The 14,124-nt window shown below is 48.4% G+C and overlaps 1 long non-coding RNA gene across 1 annotated transcript in view; it reads right to left on the bottom strand.

The window, feature by feature from the left end:
* LOC308482320 overlaps positions 1–14,124 on the bottom strand; it is a 34,345-nt gene that overhangs the window by 15,198 nt on the left and 5,023 nt on the right. The gene's annotated exons all lie outside the window — the stretch shown is intronic.

Raw genomic sequence — 14,124 nt, 5'->3', positions numbered from 1 at the left:
CAGTAATTCTTTCTCAGCCTAACCTACGTCACAGGGTTGTTGTGAGAATAAAAAGGCAGGGAAAGAACCATGTGCACTGCCTTGAGCTGCTTGGCAGAAAAGGGGCGTGTTATGGAAAAAGTAAAACAAAACAAAAAAACCTATCAGGGTAGCACAGGTGCTGTCTCCAGCCTTTCAGAGATGGAAATGAACAGAAATTCTGTTGCCCAAGCTTCCACACGTGAACCATCCGCATTATACTTTTAAAACAGTAATATACCACTTTAAACAGTCACAGCTCCCCAAAACGAATTCTGGGAGCCGTGGTTAAGGGTTGCTGTTAGGAGACCACTATTCCCCTCACAGAACTACAATTCCCAGACTTGCTTAACAATAAACTCATCTTCCCGGGGGATTCTGAGAAACGATGATGATGGAATGTACTGTACTTCAGAGGTTCTCAAACTGTGCTCCACACGCTACTGGTAGCCAAGGAGAGCCATTCAAGTAGTCCGTCAGAGGGTTTCAAAAACGGTCTGTATGTGGCCCTTTACTTGACTGATTTTTTCCTGATAGGTTGGTGCCATTTTTCACCTGCCAGGACCACTGAGCAGCCAAACAAGGCCCTAGCCTAGGATCCAGGATTTTCATAATACAGTGTTGCCCAGCCTAATTTCCCCCTATTCATTTATGAGCTAAAGGGGTGCTTCTCAAAACCACAAGCACTTCCTTCACACTAGAAAGGGATACTGAAATATGATATATGGTTTGGAATTGAAGTGTTCAGGGCATAGCTGTCAACTTTTCCCTTTTCTTGTGAGGAATCCTATTCGGAATAAGGGAACTTCCCTTAAAAAAAGGGAAATGTTGACAGCTATGGTTCAGGTTGGGGAACTGATACCTGCTGCTCTGGAGAAAGATGAGTCCTGAGCTCTAGAACTGTATATTCTATGTTAAATGCATAGTTTGCCATGGTTTTTGTGTGTTTTCTCCTTAGTCATGACGTGGACCACACATGTATATATTTAATGGCCCTGTAAACACACACACACACACACACACACACACACACACCTCTGTCTCTCCCCCCACACCCAAAACCTGCATGCTGCTTTTAGCACCAGCAAATGTAGAAATATTCCATGCCTCTTACAACCAGTGGTGGAAGAAGGGGGGGCGGTCCCCCCCAGGTGCCATCTCTGGGGGGGGTGACAAGAAGGCACCCCACGGGAGGCTCGCCCCACAGCTGTGTGCAGAGGATACCGCCACGAGCGGAGGACCTTGCCGCCAGCGCTGCAGCTGCAAGCGAAGAATCCCGCTGCCACCGCTGCAGCCATGAGTGGTGGATCCTGCCACCATCCATACGGCACATGCGTGGTGCAGCTACGTATGGCGCATGCGTGTGTGCCATACGTAGTGGCGCCCCTGTGGGTGGTTTGTCCCGCCCCTCAACACCCCACACCAGGTGCCAGAGAGCCTTCCTTCGCCCCTGCTTACAACATACCCAAAAGCAGGTGTCAAAGCTTTTGGAATATGCTGCATCCTGCCATTCACTCACTGAATTCCTTTTTTGCAACTTCCTTGCCCTTTCCAAGCAAGCCTGCCCTCCCCACACTGATATATTTCTCACTGGGCTTTCAGGTTTGAAATGTGAATGGACCAAGTTTTACTCTTTGGGTTTTGCAGGATTTTGCTCATCTGCCGGGTGGAAAAGTTCATACCTTTTTGTTTCAGGAGAATGTTAGCTGGGAAAGCATCTAGGTCTTTTAAAACCCTTTACAATGCTGCAGTGAGTTGTCATCCTTTAGTTCACTTGCTATGAGGCATGTTTATGGGGCACGTTTTGCAGCCTATAAAGCCTATTTTAGTTCCTAGGGTTTGTTATACCTTCCCCCTTTCATCTTTTCAGCACCCACACTGCAAATTATCCTAGCTCTATTTCTCTGGTGTATTAAGCTAGCATCTTTGCCAAGTCCTTGTTCTCTGTTTAGATTCTGGCATCCCAGCCTCAGGCCAATTTTTGTTTCATTTGTATGTGCTGTCAGAGAAATGTCTTTATTCTAAAATGCCCCTTGTATATCAGCACTCAAGTGACCTGATGGAAGTAGCATGGGAAGTGTCGCTTTGTTTTCCCTTGCCTGTAGACGCGCGTGTGCATTTCATTTTCAGCTCCTCTTGTTGCAAATTGCAAAATTAATACTCTTCAGTGGTGTTCTGAACTTTATATTCCATAAAAGATTTGGCTCCTTAAACCGAAGTCTGAGTCACTTCCAATGATCAGATCAGCCTTTGCTGCCACAAATCTCTGCTTGCGTGAGCAGTCTATTCATCTGAGCTGCGTAACGTGAAGCAACTTTCTATTCCTGCTGCGATTTTTCTAGCTAACGGAAAGGAACATACAATCTTGCACAAGGGGTTGCTGCTCCTATTTCCTGCTCCTAATGCAATTAGACTACTGACATGAACAGTAATTTGGGAAAACAGTTATTTGGGAAGGCTAATTGGACATCAGAAACAGATCCTGGTCATATTGTTAAGGTGAGAAAGGTAGGCTACTACTCAATTGCCAATTAAGTAAGTACTATATAAACGTATTGTCTTGGAAAATACACATTTATAAAAGTATGCATTTTCTTTCAAAGTAACTATTTCAAACGACTTTGAGGGGTTTCCCCCCCTACAATCAAGCAGTATAAAATTGTGAAATAAATACATAAATGTATTTTATCCTAAATGTATTTTACATGCATTTTAGTACATCTTTGTTAAAGCCAAGAACTGCATTGCAAAGTTCAGAGAAGTACAAAATCTGAAGGATAGATGTGTTGCAATCTGCACACATTAGTCCATCTGCTGCTGATCATAGCCAGCTCTTAACTGGAATTTGCAAAGAACTAAGTCAAGCATCCTTAATGTTCATTGATCTTCCCCATTAAGTCCATGTGAGCCAAAGTCAAGTTTCTGGGTACTTATAGTGTGACATTATACTGCAGATTGGATTCCTTTCTACAGCAGATAAATTATACCCTCTTCTGTTTGTCTTGTTCATCTCTTGTTTTAAAACAATTGCTGTGTTTTTAGTCAGTTTATTGTGAATCAGTCCCCTCCCCACACCCCTCAAGTGTTCCTTGAAAAAGCAGTAACCACATAAATAGGGATATTTTTTTTTTGCATTTGACGATTTTGTACATTTGCATTTTTGATGCAATATATTCCTCCACATATATTGTTCCTGGGAAACTGGATAGCGCTTCAAGCAACAGTCTCCAAGATTTCCATGGGCTCAAGATGCAACTTTGTCTACATCACAGCATTGAAATTTTTGTATATTTACCCCCAAAATCTTTCCTTTTCCTTTCACCAATACCCTGTGGCAGGGCCCAGTGTTGGCACCCAGACATCTTCAGGTCACAGCATCCTGGCAGGGCTTGTTGGCACTGACACCAGCTCGAATATCCCTGCACTTGGCAGCTGAGTCTCAGCCAACAATGCCCCCCAATGCAAGATCACTCCAGGGCATTGCCATAAAATGGTGGTGCTGGTCTGCTGCTGCCAGGTGGGCCAACTAACAAAGGACAGAGGTCTATAGGAGAGCACTTGCCAAGACCCGCCCACCACTCTGAAACCTAGATATGGCCCTGACACAACTGCATGAGGTTTGCATCTGAACCTCCTCAGCCACCGTTATCATGCGGTGGAAGCAAACTAAAGAAAAACAGAGGCAGAACGTTCTCAGCTTCCTCTCTCTTTTGTGCCATATAGCACAATCACATGTATTATTGTCCACCGGCATTGGTGTGAACACAGAGGCTGCCTGGCTGCCTTTTTTTAATCATATTTTTCTCTCTGATAAAATAATCTGTTAAAAGAATAGTTGCAGTGGTGTTGGCAGGGCAGCTGCCGAAGCAGCCAGAGGGGGCAGGGAAGAGTGATGGATACAGAAATGTAGGATCAGCCATGAGATTAAGCCTTTAGCCCCCATAACGCTTCCCTGAAAGAGAAGAAGGAAAGGCTCAGTGAGAACACTTGTCACTGTAGATGGCTTGGTTGATAGGAAGAAGGAAGGGGGATAGGAAATGCTGCGTTAGAGCCTGCCTTGGCGACAGGACTCAGTGACTGAGCCCCTCTCCTTGCACCACTTCGAGGTTGCTCTTTCTGCTCAAAGTGCCTGGACGCAGAGGAGGTCACTGGAATCAACAGCATGTGGCTTGTGGATGGGGATACATTAGGCTAAGTCGGACTTAGAACTGGAACACTTTAATGCAGTGGTACCTCGGTTTACAAACTTAACCCGTTACGGAAGTCCGTTCTTGAACCAAAACTGTTCTTAAACCGAGGTGCGCTTTCTCTAATGAGGCTTCCCACCACCGATGCCCTTTCGCCATTCGGATTCCATTCTTAGACCGAGGTAAAGTTCTCAAACCAAGACACTATTTCCGGTTTTGCAGGGTTTGTAAACCAAATTGTTCTTAAACCGGACTGTACTTAAACCGAGGTACCACTGTATAGGAATGCTCTTGCTATGCCCCCACATAGGAGCAACAATATTGTAAAGAGGGAGATATTTCAGGCTAATGACAAGTCTGAATCTGACACCACTAGGCAGCTGACCCGACACCCAGCTGCTTTTTTTGGGAACTATTGATTAGTCTTCTGAGTCAGTGAGTGCAGAAAGACTTTCTGTAATCCTTATGCTATTGTACACCTTATATTGACATTATGCTAAATAACAGAAAAGCCACTCATTGATTTTTCTTGCAAAGATCAAATTTCCTAGCCCAGAATAAGCAAACATGTAATCTACTAATGGAATGAACTGCAGAGAAATAATAAAAAGAAAAAAACCTCGAGGAGATATATGATTAGTTTGGAAGCCACTTAGCAAGCACTTATCGTTAAACTACTTTTATAGAATTTCCATACTTTGCTGAGACCAGATGAGATGTGGTGGCATTTTGAAAGAACACCTAGCTAATGGTCCCATTCCTTCCTTCCTTCCTTCCTTCCTTCCCTCCTTCCTTCCTTCCTTCTCCCCCAAGCTGCTGAATACTTAGCTCATATCTCATATCGCTATGCGTCAGCCCAAGGCCAACTCACTTAGAAAGCAAATGGGGCATTTGTCCTCCAGAAGAGGGAACCAACCAATCAGCTCCTGAAGGTCCCTTCCTGTTGCCTAGCAACTACTACATAAGCCTTTGTCTTGGCTCCGCAAAATTGCCAAATCAGAACTTAGCATGGGTATCACAAGCCATTGCATACCTGAACATGACAGTGGCTGGAACAAGGGAAGAAAGAGTGCATGGCACTGGGAGAAGGTCGCGTAGCCTGCGCTCCCCCCAAAGGATGTCCCAGCACTTGCTGTGTGTACATAGTGAATTTCTGCCTTTGAATATGCTTCGTTTGACTTGGCAACTTCCAGTTATCAAATCAATCAATCACAGTGGCTTGCCAAGCTGCCAGCAGAGGGTGAGGACCATAGCGCAGCACAAGGAGCCAAGGAGTTTTCATCTGTGGGCAAGACAGTGGAAGACACCAATATCTCCCCAAAGGAGCCTCCTGGAGAAATATGTTCAAATCTCTGTTCTTAGGAAATAGGAAGGCACCTTCATCTCAAATGTACGTTTTAAAAAATTAATTAAGCCATGTATTCCATCAAGAAATAACAAACCCCAGATTTGACCAACAACCAATTTAGGAATTCTGCAAGTTGGAAACCAGGCAGCAGATTGAGAACTGAGCAAACTGAAATTTATATTTAGGTATAATTTAAAATATGCTATCAATATTTTACTACCACTCCAGTTTGTCCATGGAAATTTTCACGACTGACTTTGCTCTTTTCTAGAGTGGATTCTAAAATTGTATCTCAAGGACCTCCTTGAAATTTCTCAGGAACACGGAGCTCCTGTACACAGCTTTATCTATGGGCAACCACCACTAAAAGAAATTATTTTTTAAAAAAGCATAGTGTTACACTATCAGAGCTGAAGGTTACATAGCCATAGACTCTACATTTTGAACACACAACATGGATGTGCAATTCCAGAATGCGGTTGTTAAAAAAAGATGTTCTGAGATACTGTGCTGTTATCTCTCAGTGTCTCCAGATTGAACGTGCTCTATCCTTTGGTAAGAACATCAATTCCACAAGTCCCAGCTTGCTAGTTGAAGCAGGAGATCCAAAAGAGACACTGAGTTCTTTCTGGCCCGTTCGTCTTCAGCAATAACGACTCTTTGATTCCCTGCTAATTAATAATCCCGTAGAGGGCATACAAAAGCTGAACGCAATCTAGCTGAGTCTCCAAGGACTTTATTGGCTTTGCAACGCTTAGAAAAGTAGGAGAGGCCATTATTTTTAGTCAGCAAAATAAATAGATGCAACTCTAAAAATACAAACATAGAGAAGACAAATCAGTCGGGGGTTGTTAGAAGGTGCCTTTTGATGGTGGGATGTTCTCCCCCCACCGTCTTAAAATTCATAGTGCAAACTAATCCAGTAACAAAATGAATTTTCTAGGGCTACCTGGCTTTCAGGTGATGTGAACATGACATGTCTACCCAGAACCAAGACCCACTTGCTTCCAGGTACTTGCTTCCAGGTAAATGTGCATAGGGTTGCAAGCCTACTGGGCAATCTGACTGCATATTTATGGTGGAAACGGGAAAACTCTGCTGGCAGAGTTTCCACCATATCCATTGCCCTGCCATTTTGCTGTGGGCATGGTAGGAGGAGCAGAGGACAGCTCCCCCCATTTCCCAAATTATGTATCATTTCTGTGAGCATGTTGAGGAAACAAAGGGGCTTTGGCATAACAGCACCTGCCCCTACCAGAATACTGACATATCCTTCTCTCCCACTCCACTGTAGCTGAATGGTAGAGCATCTGCTGAGTAAAGGTCTTGGGCTCAATGTCCAGCATTTTCCAGTTGGGCTGGAAGTGGACCCTACGGGAAACTCTTGAAAGACACTGTCAGTCCGTTTAACAATATTGATCGGCAATTACAACTGTGTGGGCATTTCCCCCACACAGGGTGCCAAGCTGAGGGGGCGCATCATCATCATCATCCCTATACTGTATTTATACCACAGTGGTACCTCGGGTTAAGTACTTCATTTGTTCCGGAGGTCCGTTCTTAACCTGAAACTGTTCTTAACCTGAAGCACCACTTTAGCTAATGGGGCCTCCTGCTGCTGCCGCGCTGCCAGAGCACGATTTCTGTTCTCATCCTGAAGCAAAGTTCTTAACCTGAGGTTATATTTCTGGGTTAGCGGAGTCTGTAACCTGAAGCGTATGTAACCTGAAGCGTATGTAACCCGAGGTACCACTGTACTGATAAAATTCATTAAAAATTATATTTTATATTTATATTTTAATCAACTATTTGTTTGGTTGTTGTTTTTTTAAATGTTTTTACTGTATTTATATTCGGTGTTAGCCGCATTGAGCATGGTCTTGGCCGGGAAGGGTGGGGTATAAATAAAAATTATTATTATTATTACTATTATTAAAAAGCAACTGTACCAAAATGATTTTTTGTGCAAATAAGAAATATTGGGGGGGGGGGATGGGGCACAAAATTCTGCCCCAGCTCAGGGCACCATATTATCCAAGTCTGCCCCTGTAGATCAGTGTTGAGATAATGCTGAGATAAAAGTACCTCGGGGGGGAAAACCTTAATGGCCTCATTACAGGAAATAAGATTAAGTAATGTTAGTTTCATTGCAGGAACTGTAAATGAAAAATGTCCTCAATCCCACCCACCAAACGTTGAGTGTTGAGGCTCAACAAGTCGGTGGTGGGAGGGAGAGAGGGGAAGGAAAGAGAAATTATTATCTGTCCAAGCATCAGAATCCCATTCATTTATTTATACCCCCAAGAGCAAGACATTCCAAGACACTTGCCAATTAGCTTGAATATTTCTATAGAATAGCTTTAATAATCATCATTCTCAAATAGCTAAAATGAGTAACTTGCTTATCCAAATATCAGGATGTGGAGAAATGTCTGCTTTCACAGTCGCACAAACAACTCCTTGAACTGTTAATGATGTATACAAATTCATGCCTCTTTAGATATGACTCAACTGTGGGGTTTTGTTGTTTTTAATGTCAAAAAGACTGAACCCCAAACTATATCAATATCCTTTCCTTATGACCAGAAATGGTTCTAACGTTAGACAAGCGCTCAGAAGCCCAGCGCCTTCAGTGAAGAGTTCAAGACATGTATTTAGATTATTAATATTATATTATGACTCCTAATCTATTATAATCTCTTTGAGAAACAACTTCCAAATAAAAGAGACAATTTGGGGAAAGGAAGCAGATTTTGGGTGAGTGTAACTAGATGCTTATATAACCTTTCCAGAGCTGTACTGTGTGCTTGACCAATAGATGTTTATGAACTTGCCGTTTACTAAGTCAGATCCTTGGTCCGTGTAGCCTAGCACTGCCTACAAGAGTGGTAGCCATGGGAGTGCATTTCCCATTATCCCTGACCTTTGGCTACACTGGCAGGGGCTGATGGGAGTTAGACTCCAGCAACACATTTGGTGAGTCCTGTTAGGTCGTGGGTTGACATAGCAGCCGGCACAGCGATTTCTTCAAGTAGCTCTTTATTATGGTAAGCTGGAATAGAACTGACTGCGAACAGCTCAGCCGGCCTGTATTTATAGGCAGCCGGCTGTCAACATTGTAACCACAACAGCCCAGAGTTCCCGCCTAAAATAACAGACGCGGACCTGAGTGAAAACTATCTACAGACCTGAGTGAAAACTATATACAGTATCCCCGTTGGCCCAGGGTGAAACTACACTACATAACACCCCTCCCCACCGAGATAAGGCGTTAGTTACAATCGTAATGGTTTCCTTATATACAGCACTACGCGTAATGGTTCAATTAAGCACAAAAGCATATCGGTTACATTTCCCATACTTAGACCAACAGTGATACCTGTCCAACAACATAGTCCTTTAAATAAGTTGGGCGCTTGGAAACTCTGCCAGACCGCCGGGGACTGGTAGCCAAGTCCGGAGGGCCACACAGTTCTCGCTGAGGCTGTGGTGCGACCCTAGGTGGCGTTGGAACCAACTCCCCTGGATCCGCTGCTGTGGGTGGAGCCTCCGCAAGTGGAGTGGTCTGAGTCTGTTCTGAAACGGCTTGGTTCGGCTCCACGCTGGCAGCTTGCGAGGGAGGTGTAGGTGGGGCCTCGCCATCTGTACGTGTCTCTTCTGGAGCCGCAAGCGCAGTTGGGGGCACCTCGGTAGTGTCCAAGTCCCCAACCCTGCGCCTAAGCTGGTCTATGTGCCGTCGCCACAAGCGTCCATCTTCGAGTGCCACCTGGTACGAGCGAGGTCCAGTGACTCCCACTACTGTGGCTGGCACCCAAGGGATGTCCCCCACATAGTTCCGGGCAAAGACCTGGTTTCCTGGGACAAATGACCGTGGTGCGTTGGCACAGCCTGGGGGTTCAGCCACGGCAAAGTCTGGGTGTAGCCGGTCGAGCGGTGACCTGAGGCGGCGGCCCATAAGCAGTTCAGCAGGACTCCTCCCTGTGGCCGCATGAGGGGTGATGTGTTGCACGAACAAGTATTCGGCGACCCGCTCATGCCAGTCTCCCCGGTCCAGGCGCGCCAGTGCCTCTTTTGTCGAGCGCACCATTCTTTCCGCTTGCCCGTTGCTGGATGGATGAAAGGGTGCCGTTAGGGCATGGCGGATGCCCAGTCCCAAAAGATACCGCTCAAACGTGCCTGACGTGAACTGCGGTCCGTTGTCAGAGACAAGGACATCAGGACACCCATGCGTTGCAAACAGGCCTCGCAGCACCCGGATGACAGCTTCGGTAGTGGTGGAGGGCATCAGGGCGACCTCCAGCCATTTGGAATAGGCGTCCACCACTACCATAAAGGTCCGGCCGTGAAAGGGGCCAGCCAGATCAATGTGCACCCTCGACCAGGGTGTCTTTGGCGTCTCCCAGGTGTGTCCCTTAGCTGCCGGTGGTGCAGGCCTCGACTCCTGGCACGCTTGACAGGCGGACACCCAGGCAGTGATGGCATCGTCCATATTAGGCCACCAGACGTAACACCGAGCCAACGCCTTCATTTTGACAATTCCCGGGTGGCCAACGTGCAGAGCCTCCAGGACGCGCTGACGGAGTCCCTGGGGAATCACGACGCGGTCTCCCCACAGCAGGCAGCCGCGATGAGCTGAGAGTTCATGTTGTCTGGTTGCGAAGGGCTGGAACTCCGATGCAACAGGCCCTTGTGGCCACCCCCTCCACACCCAGTTGAGCACCCGGCTGATGGTGCGATCCTGGGCAGATGCGGAGGCCACAGTGGCAGCCGATACAGGCGCTGCCGGAAGATCCTCAATCAGAAGGAGCGATGAAGCTGGAGCCGGGTCTTCCACAAATGCTGGAAGAGGGCAACGGCTGAGGGCGTCGGCATGGCCCATCGATTTCCCCGGGCGATGGATGAGCCGGTAGTGGTAGGCAGCCAGGAAAACAGTCCATCGCAGCATGCGTGGTGAGAGGACCGGTGGAGTTGGACGATCACCGGCGAGGAGGCCCAGGAGTGGCTTGTGGTCAGTGATGAGGTCAAAAGTCCTGCCATAGAGGTATTCATGGAACCTCTTCACTCCAGCCACAAGTGCTAATGCCTCCTTGTCGAGCTGGCTGTAATTCCGTTCCGTCGGAGATAGTGTCCTGGAAAAGTAGGCGAGCGGTGCTTCTCTTCCATCTGGAAAACGGTGACTAAGGACAGCACCGATGCCAAAAGGTGAGGCGTCGCAGGCAAGGACCAGCGGCCTGGATTCACTGTACTGTACCAGCACACTGTCTGAAGAAAGGAGAGCCTTGACCGCGTTGAAGGCCGCCGTCTCCCGATGACCCCAGGCCCAAGGCGTCTTAGTGCTAAGGAGTCGGTGAAGAGGCTCAGCCACTGTGGCTTTGTGGGGCAGGAACATGTTATAAAAGTTCAGCAGCCCCAGGAATGCCTGCAACTCCGTTTTGTTCTTTGGGGTGGGGGCCTGCTGGATAGCGCGGATCTTGGATGTGGTTGGATGAAGACCGGAGGCATCGATAAGATAGCCCAGGAACTCTACCTGTGGAACGGCGATCTGGCACTTGTCCCTCTTTACCTTGAGCCCGGCCTCCTGGAACCTGGTCAGCACGGCACGGAGGCGCTCGAACAGCTGCTGGTGTGAGTCTGCAGACACCAAGACGTCATCAAAATATGGTACCACGCCCGGAAGCCCTTGCAGGAGACGCTCCATAAGGCTTTGGAAGATGCCAGGAGCCACACTCACCCCGAACTGCAACCGGCGGCAACGGAAAGCCCCCCGGTGGGTGACGATCGTCTGGGCTTCAGCAGTGGCATCATCGACTGGCAGTTGTTGATAGGCTTGGGCAAGGTCCAGCTTAGCGAAGACCTTACCCTCACCCAGGGAATGCAGCAGGTGTTGGACAACAGGAACCGGGTAAGCGTGCTGCTGAAGTGCCTTGTTGATCGTGCACTTGTAGTCAGCGCAGATTCTCACCGACCCATCTGGCTTGACAGGCGTGACGATGGGGGTTTCCCACTTTGCGTGGTCAACCGGCTCCAAAACTCCTTGGGCGATCAGTTTGTCCAGTTGTTCGTCCACCTTAGCCTTGAGAGCAAAGGGAACCCGGCGTGGCTTTAGCTTGATGGGGGCGACTTGTGGATCAAGGCTAAAGGAGATGGGCGTACCTGTATATTGGCCCAAGGTGCCGTCAAAAACCTCGGCAAAGTCTTTGACCAGACCCTCAGTCTCTGCGTTAGAGATGCAGTTGATGCCGGTGACTTCCAGGCCGAGGGCATCAAACCAGTCTAGCCCTAGGAGGCTTGGCCGCTGACCTTCGACCACCACCAACCGGAGCAGGCCCGAAAAATCCTTGAAGGCGATCCGGAACCGGCCAACGCCTACCACGGGAATGTCGTTTCCCTGGTAGTCTCTCAGGTGTACGCGGTGAGAGTCGAGTTGCCTTTTGGACACTCTGGGTACCAGTCTTTTGATGGTGCTCCATGACACGATGGACAGGGCAGACCCGGTGTCGATCTCCATGTCACATGGAGCTCCTTCAATGAGCACCGTGACGTTCAGCTTGCGTCGCGTAGGCGAGTCGGTTTGGCCAATCGTGGTTCCAGACGGGCAGCGGCAGTTGGTGAGAGCGAAACAACTTTCCTTGGCAGACTGGAGTGAAGACTTGGACTTGCGAGTCGATGAAGGGGGGGTGTCAGACGGAGCCGATCGGCAGACCTTAGCGATGTGGCCCCTTCTGGAACACTTCCTACAGATGGCGTCTCTGAATCGACACTTGGCACGGGAATGGTTGCCTCCGCAGCCAGCACATTCCGGTTGGCCCTTGGACTTCTGTTGGAACTTCCTGCGCTCCCGCTTTGTCTGGTGCACGTCATCGTCTTCACTGGAGGATGCCTCCTCACTGCTGGCCTCTTCATGATGCACCGGAACTGGCTCCCTAGCAAGACGCGGGCTGCTGGACTTGCGGATCTCCTGGGCGGAGCGTTCAGCAGCTTCTGAGGCCACAGCCTCCTCAATGGCTTTCTGTAGCGTGAGGTCTGGCTTGGCTAGGAGGCGCCGTTGCAGATGGATGTCCCGGACCCCGCAGACGATTCGATCCATCAGGGCATCGTCTAAGTCTCGGAACTCACAGTGCATGGCAGCCTGTCGCAGGGCGGTGGTGTAGTTGTTGATTGACTCCCCCTCTGCCTGGTTCCGGTGGTAGAACACATGGCGGGCAGCAATCTTGGACGGCTTTGGTGCGTAGTGGTTGCGGAGCTTCTCTTGGATCGTGTCCCATGGTGTTGCCTGGACTGCTTCAGGCGCAACCAACGCTCGGGCCGTCTCAAACACCTCAGGCCCACAGAGGCTGAGGAATAGGCCCCGCTTCCGCTCCTGTGATACTTCTGTCAGCTCGTTGGCTTGGAGGTAGCAGTCGAACCGAGCGAGGTAGGAGTCCCATGATTCAGAGGCTGGCGCAAACGGCGGTAGAGGCACAAGTGAAGCCATGATTCCGATGCCGGCGTGAAGGGCGATGGATGGAACACAGTGCTCTAGCCAGAACAGTCAGCTCTGAATTGGTTCTGCCCAGTGATTTCGCTCAGTGATTTCGCTCTGTGATTCAGCTCAGTGATTCAGCTCAGTTCAGAGGCTGGCCGCATCTGGCTGTGCTCTGATGTCCATCCATCCCATCCTCGTCGCCAGTGTTAGGTCGTGGGTTGACATAGCAGCCGGCACAGCGATTTCTTCAAGTAGCTCTTTATTATGGTAAGCTGGAATAGAACTGACTGCGAACAGCTCAGCCGGCCTGTATTTATAGGCAGCCGGCTGTCAACATTGTAACCACAACAGCCCAGAGTTCCCGCCTAAAATAACAGACGCGGACCTGAGTGAAAACTATCTACAGACCTGAGTGAAAACTATATACAGTATCCCCCTGTTGGCCCAGGGTGAAACTACACTACATAACAAGTCCAGTTTACACTGATTTGCAATGGCTCTCCAAAGCCTTGGGCCAGGGATGGGGAATCTGTGGCCCTCCAGATGTTGTTGGACTATATCATCGCTGACTATTGGCCTTGTCGGTTGGGGATGATGGGAGTTGGAGTCCAACATTATTGCCAGGGAGGAAAAGAGGTCCTTGCGGATTTTTCTAAGGGTTAGTTACTATGCATTGTGACTCGCCCAGGGTGGGCAGAGAACGTCTTTTGCTCTTCTGCCTTAGGCAGCAAAATGTCTTCGGCTGTGTATACTATCCCTTTAAAGCACATTCAGAACACATTTTTCCACACGAAGAATTCTGGGCACTGTAGTTTGTTAAGGGTTGCTGGGAACTTTGACTCTGTGAGGGTAAATTACAGTTCCCAGAATTCTTCAGGGGAAAGACTGTGCTTCAAATGTACTTTAAAGGTAGTGTGTGTGTGTGTGTGTGTGTGTAGGATTGGACTTGGAAGCAGAGACACGAGAAGGTCCAGGGATGGAATGAAAGGTGGCTTGCAATAGTTCTGAGCAGGTCTGAGGGGTACCAGTGCAGAAGGTAACTGTCCACTCACCTAAAATCTACAGCTTTGAGAAATGACTTTAGCTGGGGGAGGGGGCACTGCTCT

This window comes from Podarcis pityusensis (assembly GCF_964106645.2).
Source record: "Podarcis pityusensis genome assembly, chromosome: 7".
Classification (NCBI taxonomy): Eukaryota; Metazoa; Chordata; class Lepidosauria; order Squamata; family Lacertidae; genus Podarcis; species Podarcis pityusensis.
This window is presented reverse-complemented; position numbering and strand designations above follow the sequence as displayed.